Source organism: Pinus tabuliformis, chromosome 8, assembly GCF_031772625.1.
Source record: "Pinus tabuliformis cultivar Carrire ecotype Pingquan chromosome 8, CPIR1, whole genome shotgun sequence".
NCBI lineage: Eukaryota > Viridiplantae > Streptophyta > Pinopsida > Pinales > Pinaceae > Pinus > Pinus tabuliformis.
Genome location: NC_142294.1, coordinates 195,154,448 through 195,166,536, shown reverse-complemented (window position 1 = coordinate 195,166,536; position 12,089 = coordinate 195,154,448).

Below are 12,089 nucleotides of genomic sequence, written 5' to 3'. Positions count from 1 at the left end.
TTCTAGTTTGTCTTCAAATTCTGATAAGAATGTTTATGTTGGTTCTTTTGAGAAACATACCAGAGGCATAGGGTCCAAGTTGATGTCCAAAATGGGATATGAAGGAAAAGGATTGGGCAAACATGCACAGGGTATAGTTGAGCCAATAATGGTTGAGGTAAGGCCTAAGAATTTGGGTCTTGGCTATGGACAATCTTATGGAGAATGTTCTAAAGCAGCCATGAAGGCAATTGAAATAGTTCCTAGAAAGAGTTTCATTTCAGGTTCTCTATCTCAAGGTTGTAAAGATTGTATTTTTGAGGAATGCAATAGTTTGAAACATACCTTGCAAGAAGAAGGTGTGTATAAGCATGCACTTGAACAAGGAAGTGGTGAAAGCTCTAAAGCCATTGAAGGGATTCATGGTGTTCCAAAAGGAGCTGCTTCTTCGTTTGATTCACCTCCTCATGAATGTAATGAAGGTGAAAGACAAAGGTATAAATCTAATTTCAATCATATTTCCTTTGATCATGTAAAGCATTGAAAATTTCCACTCAAGCATTGGAAAAGAATTGCATGTTCTTTTTGTGGTTTGTTTAACCATAGTGTTTCTAGATGTTGGAAAAGAATGGCAACATACAGGAAACTTTTGAAGGAAAAGAGGCAAGAAGCCAAAGTTCCATTGGACAATGCAAATCATGTTGTCAAGAAGATGAATATGTGTTGCACTTATTGCCATAAGCAAGGACATACTGTTGAAAGGTGTTGGGCTCTGAATCCAACAATGCTTCCACGAAAATTGAAGAAATGGGAGAAAGAGTATGGCAAGAATGGGAAGGAAGTTTCCATCATTGATATGTGTCAGGATGATACGCATGTTGATATTGATGTGCAGTTAAAGGAAGCGCCTTTGAAATGGATTGGTAAGAAATGGTTAAAATTCTTATCCAATTAAAGTTGCATGTCTTTTGATTGAATGCATTTCTTGGTTAAGGGAATGCAAGTTGCAGGATGGAAAAGCTGAGTATGAGACTCACTCTATTGCAGCGAAAGTTATATTCATTTCAGCTTTGAAAGTACATGTACCTGTGATCGAGGATCTTGTACTTATGATTGTACTTAAGAGAAAGTTGAAGGATAAACTGCATGCATGAGAATGATATGCATGAGCACAAGGATCATGATGATTTACTTGTATTTTAAACATGTATGTATGATTAACTTGAAGGGTTGATTACTTTGTTTTTAACCATGCATATAATGTAATATTGACTTGGAAAAAGTTAATTTGATCTCCAAGATTGTAAAGAGGAGAAAAGATGAGGTGTTTCATCTTTATAAGATCCTTCTCATTTGGGAGGCAGCTCTTCTTCTGGAGCGAAGGTGCCATGGATGGGCATCGTGACAGCTGGCAAGCGCACATGTTCAGGAGAATATTTCAGCTCATATATCAGAAATTTTCATTGCTGGTTTCTGCAAACTTTCAGTTTGTTTGACGAACAAGCTTGGTCGGGATTCGACGAGTACTTGGTTTATGCAGCAACGTTCGTCATGACGACAGTTGATAAGGCATGACATTTTGGCATCAGTATGCTCTTTTGGCTGAACGGAAGAGGATATTTCTGTTCCTCAAGTGCTGTACAGTTCAGTTCAGAGATTCAGTGAGCTTTTGGGGACCAAAAGCCTTCTCAATGGGGAGGCGTGATCAGGTGCTCATGTCCTAAGTGTCGTAAAATGCTCAAAATTTAAAGTGCTTAGAACTGGTTCAAAGTTGAATGACTGGAAAGTGCTCGTCTTCCCGATTCTGGCACCACAAACGGTTCGAAAAACGGCCGCCGTATGAGGAAGTTATGGCAAAAAGAAGAATTTGTCCATAACATTAGAAATTTTAATTTTTCAAAAAAAATTAAAAAAATAATATTCCGCCTGGCACGAAATCCGAAGCAACCACCAAACATTAAATGTAACTGCAGTTAAGTTGGCGGAATTTTGGTAGGAGCGCCAAATTTGGCGGACCCGCCATAATTAGCGGAGCTAACTGGAGTTAACTAAAGTTAGCTGGAGTTTTTCTAGGGGCAAACTGGAGAAACTTTAAATGGCCATAACTTTGGCTAGGAAAGTCGGTTTTGGACGAATTTTTTTTATTTTTTTTATTTTGGGTATTTTCGACCTTCTGAAGCCATTGGCATAGGTTTCACAGCCATCTGAGGTCATTTGTAGGTGTTTTTTCTTCGTGGAAGTTCCAAGAGCCACTAGGGCCAAATCAGTTTGGGAGCTGCATTGGGAATTGTGCAGCCATTGAATGTGGAATGAAGGTCATTCCTGAAGGTTTTCAGCATTCTGAATCCATTTATACAGCTCGTTTTTCCTTCTGAGGCATTCTTCTCACTGTTTAGCTTCAGGGAAGCTTTCAGGGCCACTAGGGCCATTTCAGGGATTGAGTTGTTTGGGGGCTCTGTTCATCCGTTTTTGGTGATTCAAAAGCCTATGTATGTTATTTTCGACCTCCTGAGTCTGATGGAAGAGGTTTTAGAACCAATTGAGGTCATCTTCACCTCGAAATTCTCCATGCAAGTTTAAAGGGGAAAGTACTGTATAAGGTACCAAATTCACTGTTTAGTGTTTGGGAAAGAGCATGTTTGGCTAATTCCTATCTTCTGATTTTGTATTTACAGTCAGATCTGTCCTTTGAGACACCCATATTCTTGTATTAGCCTTTGTAGCAATTTTAATACAAGAGGACAAGCCTAGTTGGAGAGGCTTGGTCCAGCAGATGTAGCCCAGAGGGGGGGTGAACTGCTTTATCATTTTGATGTCTTTATTTGCTGAAGATGATATGCTAAACAAAACTGATATAAAGTATTAAACAACAAATAAATATAACTTGCATACACACATAATCACCTGTTCAGCTACAGAAAGTTACTTGTCTCATTCCGCAAGACCTTAAACTTCAAGTATGTGTATGTCAAAGACTTCTAAGTGTTTACTTTGTTATTTCTTTAGGCAGAGCCTGTAGAGGGCCAGGTAGCCTCTGGAACTCATCCTCTTTTTAGAGGTGACATGTCCGGTGAATGCCCCTACAGTCTATCTCTGTATAAGAAATAATAAGTTTATACATTTTTAGAGGTCATTTGGAGTGTCTAGCTCACAGTTGAAATCCTTTGAAATGCATACCTTGCACCCTTAAACAAGTACATTCCATTTTCAGATCATATATAAAGGTATTTTTACATATGTATATATTAAAAGGTAAATTTACTAAAGAAATTTGGGCAAGTATAAAATATATTTGTCTAAAAATATATATGTTTAAGTAAAAGTATAGATTTTCATGTCAATATTATCTTATAAAAAGATAAATATAGACTTTGATGTCAAGGTTAAGTTATAAAAAGATAGGATATATAAGATTTTGTAGTAATTTAGCATGTAATAATGTTTGAAAGAAGATTGTGAGTAAGAAATGAATAACATTTAAAGTAATGTGTATACAAATTAATGAGGAAGAAGAGATGACTTTAGATAGGCTTTTTTGTTACAACAGAGTAATCTTATTTTCTACACAAATTAATAAGCAAGAAGGGATGACTCTAGATAGGATTTTTTGTCACAATAGTCTAATCTTATTTTCTCTTATGTTGGTTAATAGAATGATCATTGGTTTTCCTTCCTTACATACCTTTTCACAAGTTGTTTTAGTTTTCCAAGTTTTGCTAGATTATATAGCTAACAAACTGAGGTAGAATAATCAGGGAGGTTGGCACTAATTCATGAAGAAATAGAAGAGATGACCAAGGGTACTAAAGAATTCAATGCTTCTCTTAGAAAAGCTCTTCTATATACCCATAATGCTCTAATAAAAAAAGGTCAATGGATAATGATCATGAGGGACATCATAAGAATACAAATTGAACCTACATTATATCTTATTAATGAAAGGGTCATTGGAATTTTATTACTATAGAGGGGCTTTGTACTATTTCATGTTCGTTGAACCAACATTGGATCTCATCTAGGAGAGGGTAATTGGAAATTTAACACTATGAAACAATTTTCTACTCTTTGATGTTTGAGACAAAGAGGACAAAGTCAAAATATTTTGAAGAAGCCCTTGATTCTTAAGTGTAATGGCCAATATATGAATCCTATATATGAATAAATGAGTATTGAACTTTGATTCATACAAATAAATCTCTACAATAACTCCAATAAAGGTCAAAAGATTCCATTTATTCCTTTGATCTTTCAAGATGAAGAAATGATTGAGATTTGGAATTTACTTTAAAGTTTTATAAACAACATGGATCCAGAAAGAAGGGATATATTCACATAGTATGATTTTGTGTGGAAGTTGGCTTTTGAAAAGGACTTCCATGAGCCACATGTAATGTACTCATTTTGATCCCTTGATTAAATTTGTAATTAATTATTCTAATGTTGGTTTTAAGTTGATGTGGATATTTTTATTACCATGCAATGGTGATATAGACACATGGCGTTGTATATAATTTATTTTCAGTTAATCAAGAAACCAAATAGTTAACTAAGCATGAGCACTTATAAGGACAATGGTACCACGAGTGTTGAAAAGTGAGGGGGCTTAAAAGGTGATACTACATGTCAAAAATCCTGAGACACCTTCTCAAATTATTTTTGTGAATAACCATTTATTTTTCCCTTTTTTAATGAATCCAAAGCCAATCATTAAATGGGTGAAAGGGTTTGGTGGAAGGAGTCACCTCTCTAGTTATGAGAGCATGGATAAGTACCCATATGATGGGAATGATATCATCAACCACTTGTAAGAGATGGGTGAGAGAATCATCTCGCCAAGTTATTGAGGTATGGACTAAGTACAATCAATGGTGTGAATCGTGAGATTCAAACCATGCATGGGAAAAAGAGAGTGGAATTCGAGTGAAGGAATAGAAGAGTTTTGTGAAGCAAGGAAGTAAGCGAAAGTGGAGTGCAGGCAGAGCAAGAGAGAAGGCCATAACATGGGAGAAAGACCATAAAATAAAACAAATGTTGACCATCTTGCAAAGAGCTAGAAAATTGTTAAAATTGTTGGAGTTAAAGGATTGCAGTTGATACTTTGTTAGGTACATTTGAAGAGCATTGGAATGGGAGGCTTATGAGAGATTGTATAGCAAAAAATGGAGCTCTTACTTTGTCTTATGTCGGGTGGGCATTAGGGTGCCTGATACTTGTTTTTTGTTCCTAAGAAATCAATAACTTATTTCTCGATAATTAAATTCTTGCTCTGAGTTGGAAGACTACCTAAAAAATCCCTAGGAGTGTCACTTTAGCCTTATAGTATTATGGCCTTCCTATGAGGTGGCTTGTTGTAGAGAGATTGATATGCAACAGAGTTGTAGGTTTTAACCCCGTACAGAAATTAGATGAATACGAATTCTAAAACATAGAAAATAAACAATGCAAGAGCATAACACATAAAACACATATACATAGAGATTTTCCCCTGGATCCCAAAATCGAGACTACCAGCTTGATTTTTCATTATGTTCCTTTCAATGTTATAATACATATTTATACATGCCGAAGCATCCAATACCATGGACTGAAAACCATCGCGTCGAAAACCATGGACCAAAAACCATCGCGTCCAAAACCATGTGGGAAAATCATGCACAAAACCATAGGTGGGTCCACCCAACCTAACATAGGGTCCAAAACCAAAATTTTCCAGGGCTTACGGGTACACCTCAAACCCCCTGTGACCTCCCCCCCCTCTAACCCCCAGTTAACTACGTGAGCTAGTCGTGGAAAGAATATAACACAACCCAACACTCTCCCACTTGTTGTTTTCTTTCCACAGGGGGGCCACAAGGGAGCTTAGTCATTTATCCAGCCCTGCAACACCCATTGTTTCTCTACACCAAGAGAACTTCTCAAAGCTCACAGATTTTGTCAATGCATCTGTAGTATTCTTCAAAGTGTCCACCTTTACCAACAACACCTTTTTGTCTTCTATCATATCCCTCACAAAGTGATACTGAACATCAATGTGCTTTGTCTTTAAATGATATGCAGGGTTCTTTGCCAAGAAAATTGCACTTTGGTTGTCATAGTCTATCCTTATAGCTTCCTGTACTAACCCCATACTTGAACACAATCTCTGCAACCAAACTGCTTCCTTGCTTGCATGAGTGGTTGTCATGTATTATGCCTCTATAGTTGATAGTGCCACTACATATTGTTTCTTACTCATCCAACTGACTGCACCTCCAAATAGGTTAAACACATACCCACTTGTAGATCTTCTTTGATCTAGATCTGCAGCCCAGTCTACATCAACAAAGCCATGAATATCCAACACTCTGTCCAATCCTAGTCTTCCTTGGTAGCACAAACCATAGTCACTAGTGCCATGCAAATACCTGAAAACCCGCTTCACTGCTGTCCAATGCTCCTTTCCTGGTTTTGACATAAACCTGCTCAATACTCCCACTACATGTGCAATGTCTGGTCTAGTACATACCATTGCATACATTAGGTTACTGACTAGACTTGCATATGGAACATGAGACATGTCCTCTTCCTCTTCTTGTTTCTTGGGACACTGTTCAACAAATACCCTCACACCTACAGGAGTAGGAACCTTCACTGGTTTACTATCCTGCATATTAAACCTCTGTAATATTGTCTTGACATACTTCCTCTGGTTTAACCAGAGCTCCCTCTTTGCCCGATCACTTTTAATTTCCATGCCCAAAATATAGTTTGCAGCACCGAGATATTTCATGTCGAATTTGGAGGAAAATTGGGTCTTCAAATCTTGGATAACTTCTTTGTCATTTCCAACCAACAACATATCATCCACATACAAGACCAGATAAATAACACGGTCACCAATTAATTTAAAATACACATAGTGATCTGCTTTGCTTCTGGTGAAGCCAAGTCCCCATATAAATGTATCAAATTTATGATACCACATCCTTGGTGACTGTTTTAACCCATACAAAGACTTCTTTAACTTGCATATCAGTTCTTTCTTACCCTTCACCGCAAAGCCTTCAGGTTCCTTCATGTAGACCTCCTCTTCCATATCCCCATGAAGAAATGTTGTCTTCACATCCATCTATTCTACCTCGAAATCAAAAGCAACAGCCACAAAAAAAGTAATCTAATAGAAGTTACCTTGGCAACAGGAGAAAAAATATCACCAAAATCAATTCCCGGCACCTGGGAATAACCTTTTGCTACCAGCCGAGCTTTGTATTTCTCCACTTTTCCTTCTGCATTTGTCTTCTTTTTGAACACCCATTTGTTGTCAATGGGTTTCCTTCCAGCCGGCAACTCCACCAGATCCCAAGCCTCATTTTTGTGCAAAGATGCCATTTCATCAACCATGGCCTCTTTCCATAGTTTTCCATCCTCTGAATCCACTGCTTCCTTCACAGTTCTGGGATCATCATCAGTAACAGACAAAGAAAAATTTGAACAGAAAGTAGATGGACTATACCTTTTTGGCTTCCTTCTTTCTCGAACTGATCTTCTCACAGCTGGAGTTTGTGGCTCTTCATCTTCTGATTCCTCCTCTGCTGTAGAGTCTGATTCTTCCTCCTTTAGCTCAAACTCTATCTTCTCAGGTTCCTTTGGTTGGACTTCATGTTTAATAACATCTTTCACCTCTCTGAACACCACATCTCGGCTGTACACAACCTTCCTTGTTACTGGGTTCCAAAGCTTATAACCCTTTAAACCATCCTTATACCCAATAAAGATGCACTTTTCATATTTACTATCCAACTTGGTTCTTTTCTCCTTTGGAACATGTACATATGCATCACATCCAAATACCCTCAGATGTGAAAGAGAGGGTTTCTTACCAGTCCATACCTCTTGTGGAGTCTTATCCTCCAACGTTGATGAAGGTGATCTGTTGACCAGGTAGCATGTTGTCTCCACTGCCTCTGCCCAGAATTCCTGTCCTAACCTGGCACCATTGAGCATGCTTCTTGCCCTTTCCATCAACATCTTGTTCATTCTTTCTGCAACTCCATTTTGTTGAGGTGTATATGGAGTAGTCTTCTGTTGTGCTATACCACACTTCTTATAGAATTCTTCAAATTCCTTACTGAAAAACTCTCTACCGTTATCTGTCCTCAGCAACTTTATCTTCTTCTCTAACTGGTTTTCCACCAGAGCCTTAAATTCTTTAAACTTGTCAAAGACTTCAGATTTCTTCTTAAGGAAATATATCCATGTATTCCTTGAGAAGTCATCTATAAATGATACATAGTACATAGACTTACCCAGTGATGGAACTTTCACAGGTCCAAACACATCACTGTGCACAAGCTATAATATTTGTTTCACCCTCTTACCAGCAGAGGGGAAACTCACCCGATTCTGCTTCCCATATACACAATTTTCACAGAAATCAAAATCCAGAGAGCTATTACTCATACCTTCTACCATACCTTTACCATGAAGTATTCGAAGGCCTTTCTCTCCAATATGTCCAAGCCTTTGATGCGACAACATGGTCTTCTCTCCAGAGGCCACTAGATTTTTTGCTCCACTTTCAAGAACCACAGAACTGTTTCACCCATCAACAACAGTGCTACCTTGCAGCTTGTACAGAGTTCCAATCTGAACTCCCCACATCAATACAAGTGCTCCCCGAACCATCTTGCAGGTATCCTTCTCGAACACTGTTTTTACACCTGCATCATCCAACTTGCTTACAGAAATCAGATTTCTAGCCAATGCAAGATTATGCAGAACACTCTAACCCTTTCACCTTGCAACTTCAACTTTACTTTTCCACGACCAATGATTCTGGCCTTCCTATCATCCCCTAAGAAGACATCACCACCATCATATTTCTCATACTCGCAAAACCACTCTCTATAGGGAGTGAAGTGAAAGGATGCACCTGAGTCAATCAACCATGCCTCATAATCTACATGTGTACTTGAAGAAGCCAAGTACACATCCCCACCTTCATCTGAGGTGGTTTTCGCCTCTGCAGAAGGAGCACCATCAGATTCGTTTCCTTTATCAAGAGATTTAGATATACAATCTCTTTTGTAGTGCCCTTCCTTTCCACATTTCCAGCACACCACCTTTATAGGTTTTCCTAGAGATTTAGATCTCCCTCCAGATTTAGATCTCCCACTCGATGACTTATTTTTGTTTTTGTTCTGGAACCGTCCTCGTACAGACAAGGCATCACCATTCTGGCTCTCCATATTTTTCCGTCCCATCTCCTCCGTCAGTAAGGATGAGACTATTTCATCAAACTGCAAGGCAATTGCATTGCTACCTATTGCAATAACCAGACTATCCCACGAATCTGGTAGAGAACACAACAAACGGATGCACTTATCTTCATCTGATATTTTAATATCAACAGATGCTAACTAACTTACCACAGTATTAAATGCGTTCAGATGCTCTGTCACCGAGTCTCCATCTTTCATCCTCGGGTTATACAGCTTTTTCCGCAAGAACAGTTTATTCACCAGAGACTTAGATTGGTACAAATTCCCTAACTTGTCCCACAAAGCCTTCGCCATAGCTTCCCCTGATACATTCAACAATACTGAATCTGAGACACACAATCGTATTGTGCTCTTTGCCTTCTGATCCAACTTCTTCCATTCTTCATCGGACACTCCCGTTGGTTTAGTACCTGGATCTACCGCAATCCATTGATCTTTATCCACCAACAGATCCTCCATCTTGAGTTTCCACAACTCAAAACTTTGACCATTAAATTTCTGGATATCTATCTTTCCACTACTCACCATCTTCTTTCACCACCATAATCGATCTCGCAAATCTCCCACTGAACAGGGTCTACCACAAGCCTAGGCGACCCTCAGCAACAAAGGCGTCCCCTTGAATCCAAAACAACTCTGATACCAAATGTAGGTTTTAACCCCGTACAAAAATTAGATGCATACAAATTCTAAAACACAAAAAATAAACAATGTGAAAGCATAACACATAAAACACATATACACAGAGATTTTCCCGTGGATCCGAAAACCGGGACTACCAGCTTGATTTTTCATTATGTTCCTTTCAATGTTATAATACATATTTATACATGTCGAAGCATCCAATACCATGGACCGAAAACCATAGCGTCGAAAACCATGGACCGAAAACCATCGCGTCCAAAACCATGTGCGAAAATCATGCACAAAACCATAGGTGGCTCTGCCCAACCTAACATAAGGTCCAAAACCAAAACTTTTCAGGGCTTACGGGTACACCTCAAACCCCCTGTGACCTCCCCCCCTCTAGCCCCCAGTTAACTACATGGGCTAGTCATGGAAAGAATATAACACAACCCAACAAGAGCCTACAATTGGGTGAAAAGTCACTCACCCTCAGTTAGTCATATGGTTAGCAACTTATAAGCAAATAAGTCTCTCATTCATGCTCTGTAAATTTGTATGCATGTTTAGATTGAGAAATATAAATGGTTATAAAGATAAATCTATTGAAGATTTGAATGGATGCTTGTTATGTGTTTCTTGTGTGGTCTATGCATAAAAAATAAAATAAAAATAAAAAATAGCTCATTGATTAAAGAATTGAATGGTTGCAATGGTTTATGTTTCTTATGTGTAAAGAGGATTTATTTTGTTGATTTATGAAGTTAGATAATGATGAAATGGCTAAAAAAAACGAAGGAAATGTCTCTTTGTAATTTTCGTGTAAATAAAGAATTATCTATTAGTTATCTTTCTTAAAATTCCTACTACAATAAACTAAATTAGATTGTGGAATTTGTTGTGTTTTAAATTTTCTAGATAGAGGACCATGTGTGATGTTTCTTTCCTTCATGTAAGTTAAAAAAACAAATAGATATTTCAAGTGTCCTCTATATGGAATTGTTACAATTTTGGCCATACTATGTTGAGATTTCTTATATATAGAACAATTATATATGTTTGAGCCACGTCTTACATTTTGGCACAAACGTCTTTTATTTCTACATTATCACCCTTACTAGTTAATTCAGTGGTAATACTATGTTGTGAGTGGTTTACTTATGAAATGTGTCATTTGGATGTAGAATGCCTTTGTCAAACAATCACCATAAGATAGTAGCATCTTCCCCTTTTTAAATATTTTCAAACCTAAATGCTTTTGGGCAATGGACTATTGAAAATACCCCTGAAAACTATTGTGCATTACCATTAAAGAGTGTTACTTTGAAATCTTAGTTGCTAGAAAATCCTTGTGCATCTCACTAAAGGAACATTGTGTAAATTTGTTATAAAATTCTTGAAGTCCTAAATTAGAAATTAACAATGCTTAGTTTCTCATATAAATGTGATTGTATGAATTGTCAAAATGAATTAAACAAGTTAGAATAAACTTCAATTTTTTTGTGTGTAGTGATTAGTCTATTTTTTCTAAGTATTGGGATTTTTTTGCAAGGAAACCTTAGGAAATACTTAGGTTTAGTTACGAAAAATCCTTAAGAGAAATTGAGAAAATGTTATGTAGAACATGAAATTATTTTCATGCGATAGAAAGTGTATCACATAAAAATTATTTTCACATGATACAGCATATATCACATAAAAATTATTTTCACATGATACAACATGTATCACATGAAAATATATTTCATGTGATACAATTATTTTCATAGTGAGTGTCCACCTTAAAGACAAAAAATCTTTGAGAACGTATGAAGTTATCGTTATTGCAAACATCTAAATTTTATTCCAATGTGACGTATTTAGAGAAAAAAATTGTTGCAACACATCATACCAAATCACCATAAACTTATGTTTGGGGTGATGTTTCACACTAAAGGATTTCCATGCAATATGTCACATAAGAGGAGGTCTTCAACTAGGTGAGAAAATACCTTAACAATTAGAATTTTTTACAAATTTTGAGAAAATTATGTGTGTCGCACGAAAATAATTTATGGATGATACATCCTTATCACACATAAATGACTATGTGTGACACAACATTTTTCGTCCTTCTTGCTTTATCACATCAAAGAAGAGATTTTAAGGGTGTGATGTGTCACACTAGTATTTCGTGGTGTGACACATCATAAGGGAAGAATTTTTTCTCCTTTTGAAAAATGTTTG